Source organism: Gorilla gorilla, chromosome 6, assembly GCF_029281585.2.
Source record: "Gorilla gorilla gorilla isolate KB3781 chromosome 6, NHGRI_mGorGor1-v2.1_pri, whole genome shotgun sequence".
In the NCBI taxonomy this organism is placed as follows: domain Eukaryota; kingdom Metazoa; phylum Chordata; class Mammalia; order Primates; family Hominidae; genus Gorilla; species Gorilla gorilla.
Genome location: NC_073230.2, coordinates 28,405,006 through 28,425,284, shown reverse-complemented (window position 1 = coordinate 28,425,284; position 20,279 = coordinate 28,405,006). Strand labels below are relative to the sequence as shown.

The window sequence follows — 20,279 nt, the reverse complement described above, 5'->3', positions numbered from 1 at the left end:
CCTCCTTTTTTGCTTTCCCCCCGCCCCCGCTTGAGACTGAAGGCAAAAATAAGCAGAATGATCTGTGTTACAACTCTTTGGAATTGGTCAGTGTTAACAGAGACTCAATTTTATTGCTAAATCACATTTAAAAGTTGTGAATTTTTTTATGTGAACATTTATGTGATGTGGGTCCAGGAGCTGTGAGAAAACAATTTTCTAGAGTAAAAATTCAAGCACTTCCTAGCCCACCACAGAGAAAAACTTACGTGAAGAATAAGAATATTTACTGATTAAATAACAATTTAAGGGAAGAACTGTGCCTTAAAAAGAACATACTGAGGGCTATTCTGGGGGAGTTTTTTATGAGATATCTGCAAGAAAGCATAATATGGCTAAAGGCTCTAAAGGGAAAAATTTCTTTTTTTATGGTTTATAAATGGTAAGAAAGGATGATTTTTAAAAATGCTTTGCCACCATTTAACAAAAAGCCTTGTATTGAGAGAGATGCAGAGCTGTGGTCATGGAACTTTTGACCTTCACTGCTCAGAACAACTTGTATGGGCCCACTTACAGCAGGAATGACATTTTTTGCTTGTTTGGTTCATATGTAGGTCTGCTAGTTGCTGTTATCAATGTACTTTCATTTACAAGATTTAACATCTCTCTATGTATCTTTTTCTCTCTATCTTTCTTTCTTTCCCACTCTTCTGTTTTCTGGCAACAGTCAACAGTGATTATTCATGTTAAAATGAGAGTCTTGAAACTAAATCAAATTGAGCATTAACAAGAGATGCTGCATGAAAATAAACAAGAGAGAAAGAAAAAAAAATGCTAGGCTAGAAGTCTCAGACACGGTTTCTGTGTGACCCTAGATTGTTCTCTTCACAACTTTAGGTTTGGCTTCCTTGAATGTCAAAGAGATCTCAATATGCAACTCTAATGTTGTAGTTCTACTCTAGAGGATCTTTGGGATATTTCTTAGTCATGACCCTTAGTTACATCAGTTTGAACAGGCTCTTGTTATTCACATTTCCCTGATAATGAGTCTCCTCCCTTCCCTTCCTGGTTATCCTTCAGCGGAGTAGTTTCCTTGTACAACCCTGGATCCTGTCTACCTGCCCCTTTGCATGTAGGTGCTAATTTTGGCATCTCATTCTCCCATCTCATTTCCTTCAAGTCACTTCTTTTTCCGTTTTAATCCTCTTCCCATGGTTATTTCCCAGTGTTTGTTCCAGGAATACTTAGCTCCATCTTTAAAGCAAATGCATTCTTTGTTTCTTTTTTTTTTTTTCTTTGAGACAGAGTGTCGCCCTGTCGCCCAGGCTGGAGTGCAGTGGTGTGATCTCGGCTCACTGCAAGCTCAGCCTCCTGGGTTCACTCCATTCTCCTGCCTCAGCCTCCCTCAGTAGCTGGGACTACAGGTGCCGGCCACCTCGCCCGGCTAATTTTTTTTATTTTTAGTAGAGACGGGGTTTCACGGGTTTCGCGGTGTTAGCCAGGATGGTCTCGATCTCCTAACCTCGTGATCCGCCCACCTTGGCCTCCCAAAGTGCAGGATTACAGGCGTGAGCCACCACGTCCGGCCAAAGCAAATGCATTCTGACCTTGAATGAGAACTGAATTATTTCAATGTTCTGGACCTTCCTTCCACTCCTGGCAGGTATCCGGCCACCTCTTTGACCACAGGGTAGAGAATACATCAAAAATACCGTTCTCCCTGTGATTATCAGTTCTCCCCTGTATTTCAACACATGCTGAACGCTATGGGCAAGGCTTGCTTAGTGATTTTACTCGTGGATGAAATCTTACAAACAAAAGCCACAGGCAAAAGAAAAAATAAGCCAGTGCCAAACCCCACTGCTTGCAATTAATAAATGGCTAATCATTGAAGTAGTGTAAAGATAGAGGCAGATGCTTTTAAAAAATTATTAGATGATTAATACATCGTCATAATTCAAACATCAGACATTAAAACAGGTATGGTGAGAGCACTTGCTTCTACTACTGTTCCCATTTGTCAGTTTCCACAGCCTTTCATAGTACAATTTTTATTAGTTTCTTTGTATAATTCCAGAGTTTCCTTGTGCAATACAGAATATGCACTTATATTTTCTCCCTTGAAGAGGTAGCACATTATGCACACTGTTCAGTACATTGCTTTTTTTCACTGCATGTACCTTAGAACTTTAGCCATGTTGATACATGGAGAGTTCATTCCATTTTTTAAAATTCTCTTACATGTTATTCCATCACATAGATATACCATAATTAATTTAACCAGTCCACTGTTGGTGGACATTTGGGTTGATACCAATCTTTTCCTATAAAAAATAATGCTACAGTCAATGACCTTGAACATATATGACTTTACATGTGTGCAAGTTTATCTGTAGGAAAAACCTCCATAAGTGGGATTGCTTGGTCAAAGAATATATGCATTAGTCATTTTGAAAGATAATGTTAAACTTTCTTCCACAGATGCATTAATTTACACTATTATCAGCAATATATTAAATTACCTATTTCCTAGTCTTTTTTTTTTTTTCTTTTTTGAGACAAGGTCCAGCTTTGTAGCCCAGGCTGGACTGAAGCAGCATGAATGACCTCACTGAAGCCTCCACCTCCTGGGCTTAAGCAATCCTCCCACCTCAACCTCCAGAGTAGCTGGGATTACAGATGTGAACCACCACGCCTGGCTAATTTATTTCTATTTTTTTGTAGAGATGAGTCTCACCATGTTGCCCAGGCTGGACTTGAACTCACGGGCTCAAGCATCCTTCCACCTCAGCCTTCCAAAAAGCTGGGATTGCAGGCAGGATCCACAGCACCTGGCCTCCCACCATCTTGAAAACAAAATGCTGGTAAGTTTCTGTTTGGGAAAATCTGGAATTTTGATTACATACTTTTTTAAATTATGGTATCTTTATGTGGTTTTAATTTACTTTTATATTGAGTGAGGTTATGTACTTTTTCATATGTTTAAGAGCCATTTATTTTTATAAACTATTCAAATTCTTTTTTATTATAGTTTTAAACTATGTTGTAGAACTTCTTTACACATTAGAGCAATTAGCTATTTGGTTGACATGAAATAATTTTCCTAGTTTTTTGTTTTTCGCTGAATTTTTGTGTTGATTTTGTTTCAACTTAGATGTTTTAAAAGTTATTTTTCTATACATTTACCTTAATTTCCTATTATAATCTTTGGACTTCAGTCATAATTTAAAAAGCCTTTTTATTCCAAAGTTATAAAGGGATTCTCCCATGTTGTACTCTCTATTGTTATGGCTTCTTTTTGAAATCTTTGAACTTTTTGATGTGTGATATGGAGAAAGGATTAAACTTCTTTTCAGAGAGCTTTAACATTGCCCTAACATTACTTATTGAATAATCCATCTTTTCCCTGACACTAATTTGAAGTCTCACCTTTAGCAAATGACCAATTTCTTACATGGTGTGGGTCTGCAGACTTTCTGCTTCATTAGTCTATACATTCACTTTGGAGGTAACTAGACAGAACTTTCCTGCCTTTTCTCTAATCACCCATGCTCCAGCCACTCAGAACTAACCCGTCTTTGATACGGGAGCATTCCTGTTCCCTGTACACCTTTACACATGCTCCTTGCCCTGCCTAGCCTGTCTCATCTAGCAAATCTTGATTTGTCTGTTAAGACCCACATAAACGGTAACACTTCCAAAGAAATGAGGTACAGAATAATGTGCTAATTATAATTTAAAGGTTGGGGAGAGGATATTATGTATAGATGGAAATGCGAAAGTGATGAGAGTGTTATCTCTGGGAAGAGGAACTGGAAGATGGGAATGGAAAGGAGACATACTTTTGCTGTGTTCCTTTTGTATTATCAAAATCTTCACTATGTGAATGTATTATTTTTAAAATACGTAGTATTTTTTCTTAAAGTATGCACTTTTATGGAGCTATTCTCAAGTCAATGTAATAGTAGTTTGAGGGATTTTTATTATTTATTTATTTATTTATTTCAATAGCTTTAGGGGTACATGTGGTTTTTGGTTATACGAATGAATTTTATAGTGGTGAAGTTTGAGATTTTGGTGCACCTTTCACGTGACTAGTGTACGTTGTACTCAATATTTAGTTTTTATCCCTCACTCCCCTCTCACCCTCCACCTTCTGAGTCTCCAAAGTCCATTATATCATTCTGTATGCCTTTATGTACCCATAGCTTAGCTCCCACTTATATGAGAATATATAGTATTTGGTTTTTCATTCCTGAGGTACTTTGCATAGAACATAGAACAATAGCCTCCAGGCCAGGTGCAGTGGCTCATGCCTATTATCCCAGCACTTTGGGAGACCAATGCCTGAGGTCAGGAGTTCGAGACCAGCCTGGCAAACATGGTGAAACACCGTCTCTACTAAAAACTACAAAATTAGCCAGGCGTCGTGGCATGCGCCTGTAATCCCAGCAACTTGGGAGGCTGAGGCAGGAGAATCACTTGAACCTGGTTGCACCACTGCACTCTAGCCTGGGCATAAAGAGTGAAACGCCATTTCAAAAAAAAAAAAAAAAAAAAGGAAAAAGAGAAAAGGAACAATAGCCTCCAGCTCCATCCAAGTTGCTGCAAAAGAGATTATTTTCTTCTTTTTTTATGGCTGAGTAGTATTCCATAGTGTATGCATACCACATTTTCTTTATCCACTCATTGGTTGACGGGCAATTAGGTTGGTTCCATATCTTTGCAATTGTGAATTGTTCTGCAATAAACAAAGGCATGCAGGTGTCCTTTTGATATAATGACTTCTTTTACTTTGGATAGATACCCAGTAGTGGGATTCCTGAATCAAATGATAGATCTACTTTTAGTTCTTTAAGAAATCTCCATACTGTTTTCCATATGGTTTGTACTAACAACTTATATTCCCACCAGCAATGTATAAGTTTTCCCTTTTCATCCCGCCATGCCAACACCTATTGTTTTTTGACTTTTTAGTAATGGTCTTTCTTGCAGGAGTAAGATGGTTTTAATTTGCATTTCCTTGAATTTTGTATAAGGTGAAAGATAGGGATGATTAGTGATGTTCAGCATTTTTTCATGTCTGTTGGCCAATTTGTATATCTTCTTTGGAAAACTGTGTGTTAATGTCGCTTGCCCACTTTTTGATGGGATTGTTGAATTTTTTTCTTGCTGATTTATTTGAGTTTCTTGTAGATTCTGAATATTAGTCCTTTCTTGGATGTAGAGTTTACAAATATTTTCTCCCATTCTGTGGGTTGTCTGTTTATTTTGATGATTATTTCTTTCACAGTATAGAAACTTTTTAATTTAATCAGGTTCCATTTATTTGTTTGTTTTAGTTACATTTGCTTTTGGGGTTTTAGTCATGAATTCTTTGGCCAGGCCAATGTCTAGAAAAGTTTTTCCTAGGTTATCTTCTAGAATTTTTATGATTTCAGGCCTTAGATTTAAGTCTTTGATCCATCCTGAGTTGATTTTTGTATTAGTTGAAAGATAGGGATCCAGTTTTATTCTTCTACATGTGGCTATCCAGTTTTCCCAGCACCATTTATTAGATAGGGTGTCCTCAATATATGATTTTTTTATGCTTTGTCAAAAAGATTGTAAGTCTTTGGTTGTAAGTATTTGGCTTTATGTCTGGTTTCTATATTCTGTTCCATTGGTCTATGTCTACTTTTATACCAGTATCATACTGTTTCAGTAACTATAGCCTTGTAATATAATTTGAAGTCTGGCAATGTGATGTCTTCAGATTTGTTCTTTTTGCTTAAGATTGCTTTGGCTCTTCAGGCTCTTTTTTGGTTCCATATGAATTTTAGGAATTTTTTTAATTCTGTGAAAATTTATGTTGGTATTTTGATGGGAATTGCATTGACTCTGTAGATTGTTTTGGAGCACTATGGTCATTTTCATGATACTGATTCCTCTAATCCATGAGCATGGGATGTATTTTGATTTTTGATTTGCTTGTGTCATCTATGATTTCTTTCATCAGTGTTTTGTGGTCATACTTGCAGAGATCTTCTACCTCCTTGGTTAGGTACATTCCTAGGTTTTTTGTTTTGTTTTGTTGCATCTGTTGTAAAAGGCATTGAATTCTTGATTTGATTCTCAGCTTGGTCATTGTTAGTGGCTAGCAGTGCTACTGATTTGTGTACATTGATTTTGTAACCTGAGACTTTACTTAATTTGGTTTTCAAATCAGGAGTCTTTTGGAGGAGCCTTTAGGGTTTCTAGATATACAATCATGTCATCAATGAAGAGTGATAGTTTGACTTCCTCTTCTTCAATTTGGATGCCCTTTATTTTCTCCTCTTGCCTGATTGCTCTGGCTAGGACTTCCAACACTATGTTGAATAGAAGTGGTGAAAGTTGGCATCGTTGTCTTGTTCTAGTTTTCAGGGGGACAGCTTTTAATTTTCCCCGTTCAGTGCTATGTTGGCTGTGGGTTTGTCATATACGGCTTTTATTATTGACATAAATCCCTTGTATGCCTAATTTGTTGAGGGCTTTTATCACAAAGGGATGTTAGATGCTTATCAAATGCTTTTTCTGCATCTTTTGAGGTGATCATATGGTTTTTGTTTTTAATTCTGCATACGTCATGTATCACATTTATTGTCTTGCATATAATAAACCATCCCTGCATTCCTAGAATGAAACCAACTTGATCATATTTATTAACTTTTTGATATGCTGTTGGATTTGGTTAGCTAGTATTTTGTTGAGGATTTTTACATCTATGTTCATCAGGGATATTGATCTGTAGTGTTCTTTTTTTATTATGTCCTTTCCTGGTTTTGGTATCAGGGTGATACTGGCTTCATAGAGTGAATTAGGGAGGATTCCCTCTGTCTCAATCCTTTGGAATAGTTTCAGTAGGATTAGTATCAAATCTTCTTTGAATGTCTGGTAGAATGCAGCTGTGAGTCCATCTGGCCTTGGGATTTTTTTCCTTGATGGCAATTTTTTAAATTACGGATTCAATCTTACTGCTTGCTGTTGGTCTGTTCAGGGTTTCTATTTCTTCCTGAGTTAATCTAGGAAGGTCGTATGTTTCCAGGAATGTATCCATGTCCTCTAGATTTTCTAGTCTGTGTGCATAGAGATAATCGTAGTAATCTCAAATGATCTTTTGTATTTCTGTGGTGTCAGTTGTAATGTCTCTAGTTTCATTTCTAATCGAGCTTGCTTAAATCACCTTTCTTTTTGTCTTGGTTAATCTAGCTAATGGGCTAAAATTTTCGCTTATCTTTTCAAACAACCAACTTTTTGTTTTATTAATCTTTTGTAACTTTTTTGTTTCAAATTCATCTAGTTCTGCTCTGATCTGTTATTTATTTTCTTCTGCTAGCTTTAGGTGTAGTTTCTTTTTATTTCTCTAGTACTTTGAAGTGTGACATTTGGTTGTCAATTTACAATCTTTCAGACTTTTTGATGGAGGCATAAGTGCTATAAACTTTCCTCTTAGCATTGTTTTTGCTTTATCACAGAGGTTTTGATCATTTCTTTCACTATTATTCATTCCAAAGATTTTTATATTTCCATCTTGATTTAATTGTTAACCCAAAAATCATTCGGGAGCAGATTATTTTATTTCCATGTATTCGTATAGTTTTAGGGATTCCTTTTGAAGTTGATTTTTAGTTTTATTTCACTGTGGTCTGAAAAAATACTTGATATAATTTTGATTTTTAAAAATTTATTGAGACTAGTTTTATGGCCTATCATGTGGTCTGTCTTGGAGCACGTTCAATGTGTTGATGAGAAGAATGTATATTCTGCAGTTCTTGGGTGGAATGTTAGGTCTATCTAAATATCTGTTAGGTCCATTTGTTCTACAGTGTAGTTCAAGTCCATTTTTTTTGTTTTTGTTGACTTTCTTCCACATGATCATTCTAGTGCTGGCAGTGGGGTGTTGAAGTCCCCTACTATTATTGTGTTGTTGCTGTCTATCTCATTTCTTAGGTCTAGTAGTATTTTTTTTTGGTGTCTCATCATAGTTTTAATTTGCATTTCTCACATGATTAGTGATGATGAGCATTTTTCATGTATTTTAAACTTTATTTATTTATTTATTTATTTTACTTTAAGTTCCAGGATACAAGTGCAGAACATGTAAGTTTGTTACGTAGATATATGTGTGCTATGGTATTTGCTGCACCTATCAACCCATCATCTAGGTTTTAAGCCCTGCATGCATTAGGTATTTGCCCTAATGCTCTCCCTCCCCTCACCCTCCACCCACCAACTGGCCCAGGTGTGTGTTGTTCCCCTCCTTGTATCCATGTGTTCTCATTGTTCAACTCCAACTTATGAGTGACAACATGTGGTGTTTGGTTTTCTGTTCCTGCATTAGTTTGCTGAGGATGATGGCTTCCAGCTTCATCCATGTCCTTGCAAAGGACATGATCTCATTCCTTTTTATGGCTGCATAGTATTCCATGGTGTATATGTACCACATTGTCTTTATCCAGTTTATCATTCATGGGCATTTGGGTTGGTTCCATGTCTTTGGTATTGTAAACAGTGCTGCAATAAACTTACTTATACATGTGTCTTCATAGTAGAATGATTTGTATTCCTTTGGGTATATACCAGTAATGGGATTGCTGGGTCAAACAGTATTTCTGGTTCTAGATCCTTGAGGAATCACCACACTGCCTTCCACAATGGTTGAACTAATTTACATTCCTACCAACAGTGTAAAAGCATTCCTATTTCTCCACAGCCATGCCAGCATCTACTGTTTCTTGATTTTTTAATAACTGTCATTCTGACTGGTGTGAGATGCTATCTCATTGTGGTTTTGATTCGCATTTCTCTAATGATCAGTGATGTTGAGCATTTTTCATATGTTTATTGGGCGCATAAGTGTCTTCTTTTGAGAAGTATCTGTTCATATCCTTTGCCAATCTTTTGATGGGTTTGTTTTTTTCTAGTAAATTTGTTTAAGTTCCTTGTAGATTCTGGATATTAGACCTTTGTCAGATGGGTAGATTGAAAAATCTTCTTCCATTCTGTAGCTTGCCTGTTCACTCTGATGATAGTTTCTTTTGCTGTGCAGAAACTCTTTAGTTTAATTGGATCCCATGTGTCAATTTTGGCTTTTGTTGCAATTGCTTTTGGCATTTTCATCATGAAGTCTTTACCCATGCCTATGTCCTGAATGGTATTGCCTAGGTTTCCTTCTAGGGTTTTTATGGTTTTGGGTTTCACATTTAAGTCTTTAATCCATCTTGAATTAATTTTTGTATAAGGTGTAAGGAAGGGGTTCAGTTTCAGTTTTCTGCATATGGCTAGCCAGTTTTCCCAGCACCATTTATTAAACAGGGAATCCTTTCCCCATTGCTTGTTTTTGTAGGGTTTGTCAAAGATGGATGGTTGTAGATGTGTGGTGCTATTTCTGAGATCTCTGTTCTGTTCCATTGGTCTATATGTCTGTTTTGGTACCAGTACCATGTTGTTTTGGTTACCATAGCCCTGTAGCATAGTTTGAAGTCAGGTAGCATAATGCCTCCAGTTTCATTCTTTTTGCTTAGGATTGTCTTGGCTATACAGCCTCTTTTCTGGCTCCATATGAAATTTTAAGTGTTTTTTAAAATTCTGTGAAGAATGTCAATGGTAGTTTGATGAGAATAGCATTGAATCTATTAATTACTTTGGGCAGACTTGCTATTTACACAATATTGATTCTTCCTATGCATAAGCATGGAGTGTTTTTCCATTTGTTTGTGTCTTCTCTTATTCCCTTGAGCAGTAGTTTGTAGTTCTCCTTGAAGAGGTCCTTCACTTCCCCTGTAGCTGTATTCCTAGGTATTTTATTCTCTTTGTAGTAATTGTGAATGGGAATTCATTCATGATTTAGCTCTCTGCTCCTCTGTTGTTGGTGTATAGGAATGCTTCTGATTTTTATACATTGATTTTGTATCCAGAGACTGCGCTGAAGTTACTTATCAGCTTAAGGAGTTTGGGGCTGAGGCGATGCAGTTTTCTAAATATAGAATCAAGTCATCTGCAAACAGAGTCAATTTGACTTCCTCTCTTCCTTGCCTGATTGCTCTGGCCAGAATTTCTGATACTATGTTGAATAGAAGTGGTGAGAAGGGGCATCCTTGTCTTGTGCCAGGATTCATTGCTGGACAGCAAGTGTGATCTTTTAGGAGTGTTATATAACCATTTTTGTCATATTACCAGAATTATTTTTTCTGGTTCCTTCTCATTTGGGTAGACTATTTCTTCTAATTATTCTTGAATTTATTTTTGATTTGACTGCATTTATTTAATTCCTTTTTCCCCCCTTAACAATATGACTTTATTAATACTCATAGTTTATTGTAGTCTAATTTAATTCTTGGTGCTTTCAGGGGTAAAGACTCTGTATAAGTTCCTTGGCTATAGCAAGTCATTGTATGATGGCTTTATCAGATGCTGGTTGTAGTAGCAATATCCTCAGTTTGTGAGAAAGTTCAGTGATTTCTATGGGGTTGGAATAGCAGAAGTCTCTAGAAGCTTATCTTGTTCCCCTATGATGTGCACTTTTTAGTTAATTTTTTTTTCCAGTATTTTATTTGCTGGGTTGAGTAGTTCAGGATTCAGGCCAGTAGGAGAGGTGTCCCCGGATAGAAATCAGTTGTGTCTAAAGCGGGTGGGTAAATGCAATACACAATGGTGGGCTGAGATCTCAGCTTTGACAGAGATGGCTGGGGGGCTCTCAGTGAAACACATTGAGGTCTTATCAGGGGGAAGTGGGGAGCCACCTCAGCTCCCCCATTAGTCCAGCAGGAAAGTGGTCCACCTTCCAGACACACTCCTGACCCAGTGTTCTGGCTATTCAGATGAGACAGGCACCTCTTTTCATCTGCAGGAATGTCTATGTTCCAAATAGAGAGGAACTGTGACTCTATCTCTTGTGCAAGTCTGAACCTGGAGGGTGTTCCTCCTGTGGGGATGCAATCTGAAACCCTGCAGTGTTCCAGAAAGGCTGTGTGTACGTGCACCCATGCTGAGCTCCCATGGAAGAAGCCCCGGCTGTGTCAGTGGTGGTGAACAATGGGGAAAATAAGTCTTCTTCTCCAAGACCCTTCATGAGCACAAGGGCTGCCTGACTGTTGGGGTAAAGCTGCAGAGTTTCCCCACTGAGTCCAACACTGCAACTGTGCCTCTGCTGAAAGAAACTTCCCACTAGCAGAAATATCTGGGATCAGGGCCTGCCATCTAGATCTTTTTGTCCCATGGGGTATTCCATTGATGTGGTGCACTCCCCCTTCTCCTAGGATTAGGAGCCTCTGAGAGTCGATTACTGTAAATGCTGCTGCTCCTCTGAGTCTAGCCACCCAGTGGGGATGCCATACTCCATACTGGTGCTGGGGAATGTCTGCAAGGGATCTAGTGATGAGTCCTGTCCTCAAGTCTCCCAGAAGTGGGTACCAGCACCAGTTCTGATGGGGATGACAAGACAGTGACATACATTCTGTGAGATTCCTTGGTTATAAATAGCCTTAGTGTGTTGGATTTCTCAAATGCTGTTTATAGTAGGTCATGTAGACTGACTCAGGACCACCTGGTTAGCCAGAATGGTGTAGGCAATGGTGATAACTGACATGATGCACAAGTTTCCTCCTTTCTGGGTGCAGTGTTATTCTACCTTAGGATACTGTTTTGGTTAGCCTCCAGCCAACCAAAATAGCACCAGCTGTGGTAGTAGCAATGGAATAGCACCAGCAGCAGTAAGCCCCACCTAGTCCCCATGCAATTGGTCTCACACCTGTAATGTTCTGCTAGCAGCAGCTAGTTCCAGGCAGCCTGTGCTCAGAACTCAAAACTGGCCCCAGCCATAAGCCTTCCCTACAGAGACATCAACTATGACTTTCAGGCCATGCCCCTCACAGTCCAGCCCCAAAGCTGGGGCACCGGGCTCCTGTACTCATGGCTGCAGCACACTTCCCACTCACCCCCTGTATTAGTCCATTTTCACACTGCTATAAAGATACTACGTGAGACTGGGTAATTTATAAAGAAAAAAGGTCTAATTGACTCACAGTTTCACATGGCTGGGGAGGACTCAGGAAACTTACAATCATGGTGGAAGGTGTAGGGGAAGCAAGGCATGTCATACATGGTGGCAGGAGAGAGAGAGAGTGAAGGAAGAAGTGCCACTTTTAAAACCATTAGATCTCGTGAGAGCTCACTCACTATTATGAGAACAGCAAGGGGGAAACTGCCCCCATGATTCAATCACCTCCCGTCCCTCCCTCAACACGTGGGGATTACAATTTGAATTACAACTCAAGATGGGATTTGAGTGGGATCACAGAGCCAAACCGTATCACCCTGCTTCTGGCCAAGGGACTTCATCCACACTCAAGATTATGTCTCAGATTTCAGTTGAGAGCCTCTCTCAACCTGTGACTGCCGCCTGAGTTAGTTGGCATGCTTCCATGAAGTCTCTTGTGATGGAATCAGGAATGGCTTCCCTTGGTCACACTAGAGACCAGGAATGCTTGCAAGGCTCTTCCCACTACTGCTTCTACTTATTATTCCCCACCAACTGTCTGAATCTGTTCCAGCACTGAGTAGGGATAAGGCTTTCTGGGGTGGCCTGGAGGACCGGGTTCCCTAGTGGGGGTGTATATGTTGGAGGCAGTGTCTCCCCCTCTCACACTCTGGTGAGTTACATTTTTTTGCCTGGCTCCCAGTGTAGGCTGCAATCTGCCACTTCTTTCAAAGGGTCTGTGATTTCTTTCAGATTTCTTGTTAAGCTCCTGCATTGCTTCTTGGAAAAAAGTTAACAGTGAGAATCTCTACACACTACTTTGTCTTTCCAAGTGGGAGAGGCAGGCTAGCTCTGCTTCCAATTCACCATCTTGGAAACTAGACTGCAATGTTATAGTATTTTTTAAAGAATAGTTTCATGCTCATAAAATTGGCAATTGAACAATCTATCTTGGTTGTCCAGTGAAGTTAATGATGTAACAATGTAATAATAAAAGATCATTAGATAATTTTTAAAGTAATAATACATCATCTCCACTGTGAACCATACCCTCATCAGTGGTTTATTCCTGTTGGCAATTAAAGACTCCTTCTGTTACATTCCTGTAGCACTTCATACAAATTTCTATTTTAGCATGGTGTGCATTATAGTGTTATCATTCGCCTGTCACCCCACTGAACTATTGGCTCCTTTGGAACTACTTTGTCTTTGGAGCTCAGACACCAAACACCAATTTCTGGCTCTTAGTAGTTATACAATAAAGGCTTGTTGAAGGAAGGCAGAAAAGGAAGGAAGGAGGGACGGAGGAAAGGAGGGAAGGAAGGAAAGAGATAGATATTCAGGGATATTAGAAGAGGTGCTTACTGAGAAGAGGGGAATGTGAAAATGAACAGGGGTATAAATAAGTAGAGAATAAAAAGTAGCACTAGTTGGACCAAAGATGACAGTGTCCCATGAACTGAAGAGTAGCATTTAAGAATTTCCATTTCTCTTATATTCATTGCCAGTCTTTCTAGTGTACATATACAGCTAGATTAATCTTGTTATAAAGGATGTCAGATCATGTTTCTTCTCTGGTTAATCCCCACCCCTCCACCACCCTCTGCCTTACAATGGCACCCAGTTTTTACAGACTGTAAGTATTCTTGTAATAGTCAGTGTGGCCATGCATGGACGGGCTTCTTATCACTAGTCTGACCTCTTTTACTATTCTTCCTCCTAAATACTGTTTTTCAGCCGGGCTCGCTGGCTCACGCCTATAATCCCAGAACCTTGGGAGGCCGAGGCGGGTGGATCACGAGGTGAGGAGATCGAGACCATCTTGGCTAACACGGTGAAACTCCGTCTCTACTAAAAATGCAAAAAATTAGCCGGGCGTGGTGGCGGGCGCCTGTAGTCCCAGCTGCTCGGGAGGATGGGGCGGGAGAATCGCGTGAACCTGGGAGGCGGAGCTTGCAGTGAGCCGAGATGGCGCCACTGCACTCCAGCCTGGGCGACAGAGCCAGACTCCATCTCAAAAAAAAAAACAAAAAACAAAAACAAAACAAAACAAAAAACTGTTTTTCCCACCCGCACTGGCCTCCTGGCTGTTCCTCCAACACTCTGGACACACCGCTGTTTTAGAACATTTGCATTTGTTGTTCCTTCTGCCTAGAACATCCTTTCTGCCAATAGCTCTGTTACTCCCTTACCCCTTCAAGCTACAAAGAGCACATTCCTGCTCTCATTTAGAATTACAGGCTCCCCTTATGCCCTGATCTGGTATCCCTCATCCATTTTCCTTGCTTTATCTTTCCTCAAGGCACATTTCACCTTTTAATATACTGTATAATATACCAAATTATTTTGTTTATCCCTACCTGAGTGTAAACTTATGAAGGAAAGAGTTGCGTGGTACAAATTAGGTACCCAGTAAATACTTGTTGAATGATAGAACCAAAAATATTTTAAGTTCTTCCATCAAGTAAAGCTGATCTTGCAAGAAGCAACACTAGATTTACCCTATGTTCTGCAAACTGCCAGCACACCAACATCTAGCATGAAAGAACTTGGCCTGAGATCAAGTGGGTTTGGGATACTTTTCTTCTCTCACTTTTCTTGGACAGCCTTGTCCACTGTTGTGAATTCATTTTCCACCCATAATTTGAAGTCCCTATCCAAATGGTTCACAAGTAAAACTCTACCCCAAAGCTGTCTCCTGGACTCCAGACCTGTAGATCTACCTTCAGATACTTCCACTCTGATGATTTAAAGGCACTTCAACTCCAAAACTGAACTTATCCTCTAAACCTCCTCCTCTAGTTTCTTTCTCAGAAACTATGTTACTCTTGCCAGTTGCCCCAGCCATAAATCTGGGTGTCACCCTCAACTTCTCTCTCTCTTTTTTTTTTTGATACGGAGTTTCGCTCTTGTTGCCCAGGCTGGAATGCAATAGCGTGATCTCAGCTCACCACAACCTCCACCTCCCAGGTTCAAGCGATTCTCCTGCCTCAGCCTCCCTAGTAGCTGGGATTACAGGCATGTGCCACCACGCTCGGCTAATTTTGTATTTTTTTTTTAGTAGAGATGGGGTTTCTCCATGTTGGTCAGGCTGATCTTAAACTCCCGACCTCAGGTAATCCACCCACCTCGGCCTCCCAAAGTGCTGGGATTACAGGCATGAGCCACCGCGCCCGGCCTTCAACTTCTCTTTCTAATCCATGCTTATCCAAACACAAAGGGCTACCAATATTCATTTCTAAACATCTCTGGAAACCATTCACTTTTTCCCTTTTTTGTGGAAAACAGGGTCTTGCTATGTTGCCCAGGCTGGCCTTGAACTCCTGGGCTCAAGCTATCCTCTTGCCTGTGCCTCCCTAAGTATTGGGATTATAGGCATGAGCCACTGCACCCTGAACCATTCACTTTTGCTAGTACCTACTCTTACCATTTCCATTTAGACCATTATTCTCTCTCATTTAGATATTGTAACAGCTGCTTCACTTTTACCCCCATTAAAAAAATTGTGGCCGGGCGCGGTGGCTCACGCCTGTAATCCCAGCACTTTGGGAGGCCGAGGCGGGCGGATCACGAGGTCAGGAGATCAAGACCATCCTGGCTAACACAGTGAAACCCCGTCTCTACAAAAAAATACAAAAAATTAGCTGGGCGTGGTGGCGGACGCCTGTAGTCCCAGCTACGCGGGAGGCTGAGGCAGGAGAATGGCGTGAACCCGGGAGGCGGAGCTTGCAGTGAGCTGAGATCGCGCCACTGCACTCCAGCCTGGGCGACAGAGCGAGACTCAGTCTCAAAAAAAAAAAAAAAAAAAAATTGTGATAAAATTCACATAACAGAAAACTGAACAAAGTTAATCATTTTCAAGTGTCCAGTTCAAGGATGCTAAACACATTCATAATGTTGTGCAACCATCAACACCATCCATCTCCATAACTGTTTCATCTTGTAAAATTTAAGCTCTACGCCCATTAAATAATAACTCCCCATTCCTTCCTCCCCCAAGCCCCTGGAAACCACCTTTCTACTCTCTGTCTCTATGAATTTGAGTATAAACTTATCTCATGTAAGTGAAATCATACAGTATTTGTCTTCTTGCGATCGGCTTATTTCACTAGCATAATTCCTAAAAGTTTATCCGTGCTGTAACATATTGCAGAATTTCCTTCCTTTTTAAGGCTAAATAATATTCCATGGTGTGTATATATATCACATTTTTCTTATTCATTCATCCATTGATGGACATTTTGGTTGCTTCCATGTTTTAGCTATGGTAAGTAATGCTGTTATGAACATGGCTGCACAAATATCTTTAAGATACTGCTTTCAATTCTTTTGAGTATATACACAGAAGTGCAATTGCTTTATCATATGGTAACTCTATTTTTAATTTTTTGAAAAATTGTCATCCGTCTTCTGCAACAGCTGTACCATTTTATATTCTGACCTATGATGCACACAGATTACAGTTTCTCCACATCTTTTCCAACACGTTTTTTCTTCTAGTAGCCATCTTAATGGGTGTGAGATGGTATCTCATTGCAGTTATGATTTGCATTTCCTTTCCATTTTGGATGTCTTTTATTTCTTTTTCTTGCCTAATTGTTCCGGCTAGAACTTCCAGCACCGTGTTGCATAGAGTGATGAATGTCGGCATCGTTGTCTTGGTCCTAATTTTAGAGGAAAAGCTTTCAGTCTTTCACCATTGAGTATGTTTGCTGTGGGTTTTTTACACATAGCTTTTATCATGTTGAGATAGTTTATTTCTTTTTGTTTGTTTGTTTGAGACGGAATCTGGCTGTCGCCCAGGCTGGAGTGCAGTGGCACCAATTCGGCTCACTGCAAGCTCCGCCTCACGGGTTCATGCCATTCTCCTGCCTCAGCCTCCTGAGTAGCTGGGACTACAGGTGCCCGCCACCACGCCTGGCTAATTTTTTGTATTTTTAATAGAGATGGGGTTTCACTGTGTTAGTCAGGATGGTCTCCATCTCCTGGCCTCGTGTTCCACCTGCCTTGGCCTCCCAAAGTGCTGGGATTACAGGCATGAGCCACCGCGCCCGGCGAAGGTAGTTTATTTCTATTCCTAGATTGTTGAGCATTTTTATCATAAAAGGTTGTTGATTTTTGTCAAATGCTTTTTCTGCATCAATTAAAAAGATCATGTGATTTTGTTTCTTCATTTAATCAACGTGGTGTATCACCTTGCTTGGTTTTCATGAACCATCCTTGCATTTCTGGGATAAATTCTACTAGGTCATGGTGCATAATCCTTTTAATATGCTGCTAAATTTGGCTTGCCCGTATATTGTTGAGGCTTTTTACATCAATGTTCCTAAGGGATATTGGTCTGTAGTTCTTTTTTCTTATAGTGTTCTTGTCTGTCTTTGGTATCAGAGTAATGCAGACCTCATAGAATTAGTTAGAAAGTGTCCCCTCTTCAATTTTTTTGGAAAAGTTTGAGAAGGATTGATATTAGTTATTCAAATGTTTGGTAGAATTCCCTCATTAAACCATCGGGTACAAGGCTTTTCTTTTTTCAGAGATTTTTTATTACTGATTCAATCATCTTACCAGTTATAGGTCTATTCAGATTTTCTATCTCTTCCTATTTAAACTTGGTAGGCTTTGTGTTTCTAGTAATGTACCATCTCATGTAGGTTATCTAATTTGTCGGTGTGCAATTATTTATAATACTCTCTTATAATCCTTTTTATTTCCCTAGAATTGTTAGTAAAGTCCGCATTTTCACTTCTGATTTTAATAGCTTGTGTCTTCTAGCTTTTTTAAATCCATCTAGTAAAAGGTTTGTAAATTGTGTTAATTTTTTCAAAAAAACAACTTTTGGTTTCACCGATTTTCTCTATTGTGTTTCTATTGTCTGTTTCATTTATTTCTGTTCTAATCTTTATTATATCCTGCTTTCTGCTAGCTTTCTGTTTAGTTTGTTGTTCTTTTCCTAGTTCCTTAAGTTGTAAAGTTAGGTTGTTGATTTGAAATATTTTGTGTGTGTTTTTAATGTAAGTGCTTACAGCTGTAAGTTTCCCCCTTTAGCATTGCTTTTGTTGGGTCCCATAAATGTTGATATGTTATGTTTTCATTTTCATTTATCTCTAAGTATTTTCTAATTTCCTTCCGAGTTCTTCTTTGACCCAATGGTTGTTTGAATGTGTTGTTTAATTTCCACAAATTTGTGAATTTTCTAGTTTTATTTCTCTTACTGATTTCTAACTTCTTCTCATTGTGGCTGGAGAAGATATTTTGCTGATCTCTATCTTTTAAAATCCATTAAGACTTTATTTGTTACCTAGCATATGGTCTATCTTGAAAAATGTCCCATGTGCATTTGAGGTGAATGTGTATGCTGTTGTTGGAGACAGTGTTCCATTTGTGTCTGTTAAATCTAGTTGGTTCATTTCATTAAGTCCTCTATTTTCTTTCTTTTTTTTTTTTTTGAGATGGAGTCTCACTCTGTCACCCAGGCTGGAGTGCAGTGGCGCAACCTCGGTTCACTGCAATCTCTGCCCCCCAGGTTCAAGCGATTCTCCTACCTCAGCCTCCCGAGTAACTGGGGTTACAGGCGTGCTATAATTTTTGTACTTTTAGTAGAGACGGCGTTTCACCATCTTGGCCAGGCTGGTCTTGAACTCCTGACCTTGTGATCCACCAGCCTCAGCCTCCCAAAGTGCTGGGATTACGGGCGTGAGCCACCGCGTCTGGCCAAGTCCTCTATTTTCTTACTGATCTTCTATCTGATTGTTCTATCTATTATTGAAAGGACATATTGAAGTCTCCAATTATTATTGTACAATTGCCCATTTTTTCCTTCAATTATGTTAGTTTTTACTTGACGTATTTTGATAGTCTGTCTTTAGAAGCATAAATGTTTATAATTGTTATATCTTCTTGCTGTATCTCCTCTCATTAATGTATAATATTTTTCTTTGTCTCTTGTAACCTTTATTTGACTTAAAATTTATTTTGTCTTATATTAATATAGGCACATCTGTTCTCTTTTGGCTATTATTTGATGGAATATCTTCTTCCGTATATTCACTTTCAATCGATTTGTTTCTTTGGACCTAAAGTGTGTCTCTTATAGAGAGTTTATTGTTAGACTGTGTGTTTTTACATTCTGCCAATCTTTGTCTTTTGATTGGAGAGTTTCATCTGTTCACATTTAAAGTAATTACTGGTAAGGAAGGACTTACTTCTGTCATTTCGTTATATGTTTTCTACATGCCATATGGCCTTTATTTTTTTCTTGGTCCCTCATTTGCTGCATTACTGTCTTTTGTGTTTAGTTGGCTTTTTATAGTGAAATGTTTAGATTCCTTTTCTCATTTCCCTTCGTGTATACGATAAACTATTTTTTCTTTACGGTTGCCATGGGAATTACATTTAACATCCTAATGTTATAACACTCTAATTTGAATTTGTGCAGCTTAACTTCAATAACATATAAAAACTCTACTTTTTTACAGCTCTGTCACCACCCCTTTGGGTTATTGACATAAAATTATGTCTTTATACATTGTGTACCCCAAAACACAAACTAATAATTCTTTTAAATGCATTAGTCTCCTAAATTATGTAGAAAACAAAACAAAGAGCTATAAAGCAAAGTTTGTAACAATACTAGCTTTAGATTGGTAATTTTTTAATGTATTCATTTCTTAAATAATGAAGAAAACAAAAATTGGAGATTCAAACTGTTGTCACAAGAATACTAATCTTTATAATTGCCCATGTGTTTATTTACTTGTATTGAGATCTTAATTTTTTCATATGACAGCTGCCTCACTTTTCCGTCTAACTACTCAAATCTGAAAACAGTAGATAACTTTACTGGGCCTGTTCCAAGCGCTTTACATCCATTTAAACTCCACAACAATCCTATAAAATAAGGAAACTAAGGCACCAAGCATCTTTGTAACTTCTCAAGTTTCCACCACCAGAAAGTGATGGATCTCAAATTTCAACCCATGCAGTCAGGCTCCAGAGCCCATGTCCATTACCTTAGTTTCTTAGGATTAAGTCACACCATTGCTTAAACATTTAATGCCTCCTGTTTACCCTCAGGATGTCATTCAACTTCTTTACTATCCTCTCCAAAAGCTGACTCCTGCTCATCTCTCCATCTTTTTCTTTGACTTCAGCAGCCACCACCTTGACCAAAACTCCCACACTTCTCACCCCTAATGTCTTCCTCATCATGAATGAACTTCTTTCAGTTCCTTGAATGCTTTCGAGCCCTCGCCTGTGCTGTTCTCTCTGCCTGGAACACTTTTATTAACACCCCATCCCCATT

At 39.0% G+C, this 20,279-nt stretch overlaps 2 long non-coding RNA genes across 2 annotated transcripts in view; one reads left to right on the top strand and one right to left on the bottom strand.

The window, feature by feature from the left end:
* Positions 1 to 20,279, bottom strand: part of LOC109027660 (uncharacterized) — a 194,476-nt gene that overhangs the window by 70,729 nt on the left and 103,468 nt on the right. The window lies entirely within an intron of this gene.
* The window catches only part of LOC129523750 (uncharacterized), a 29,397-nt gene that overhangs the window by 5,455 nt on the left and 3,663 nt on the right, over positions 1 to 20,279 (top strand). Inside the window, exon 2 of the long non-coding RNA XR_008667352.1 lies at positions 2,704 to 2,843. This is a non-coding gene — a long non-coding RNA (uncharacterized lncRNA). The remainder of the gene's footprint in view (positions 1 to 2,703; positions 2,844 to 20,279) is intronic.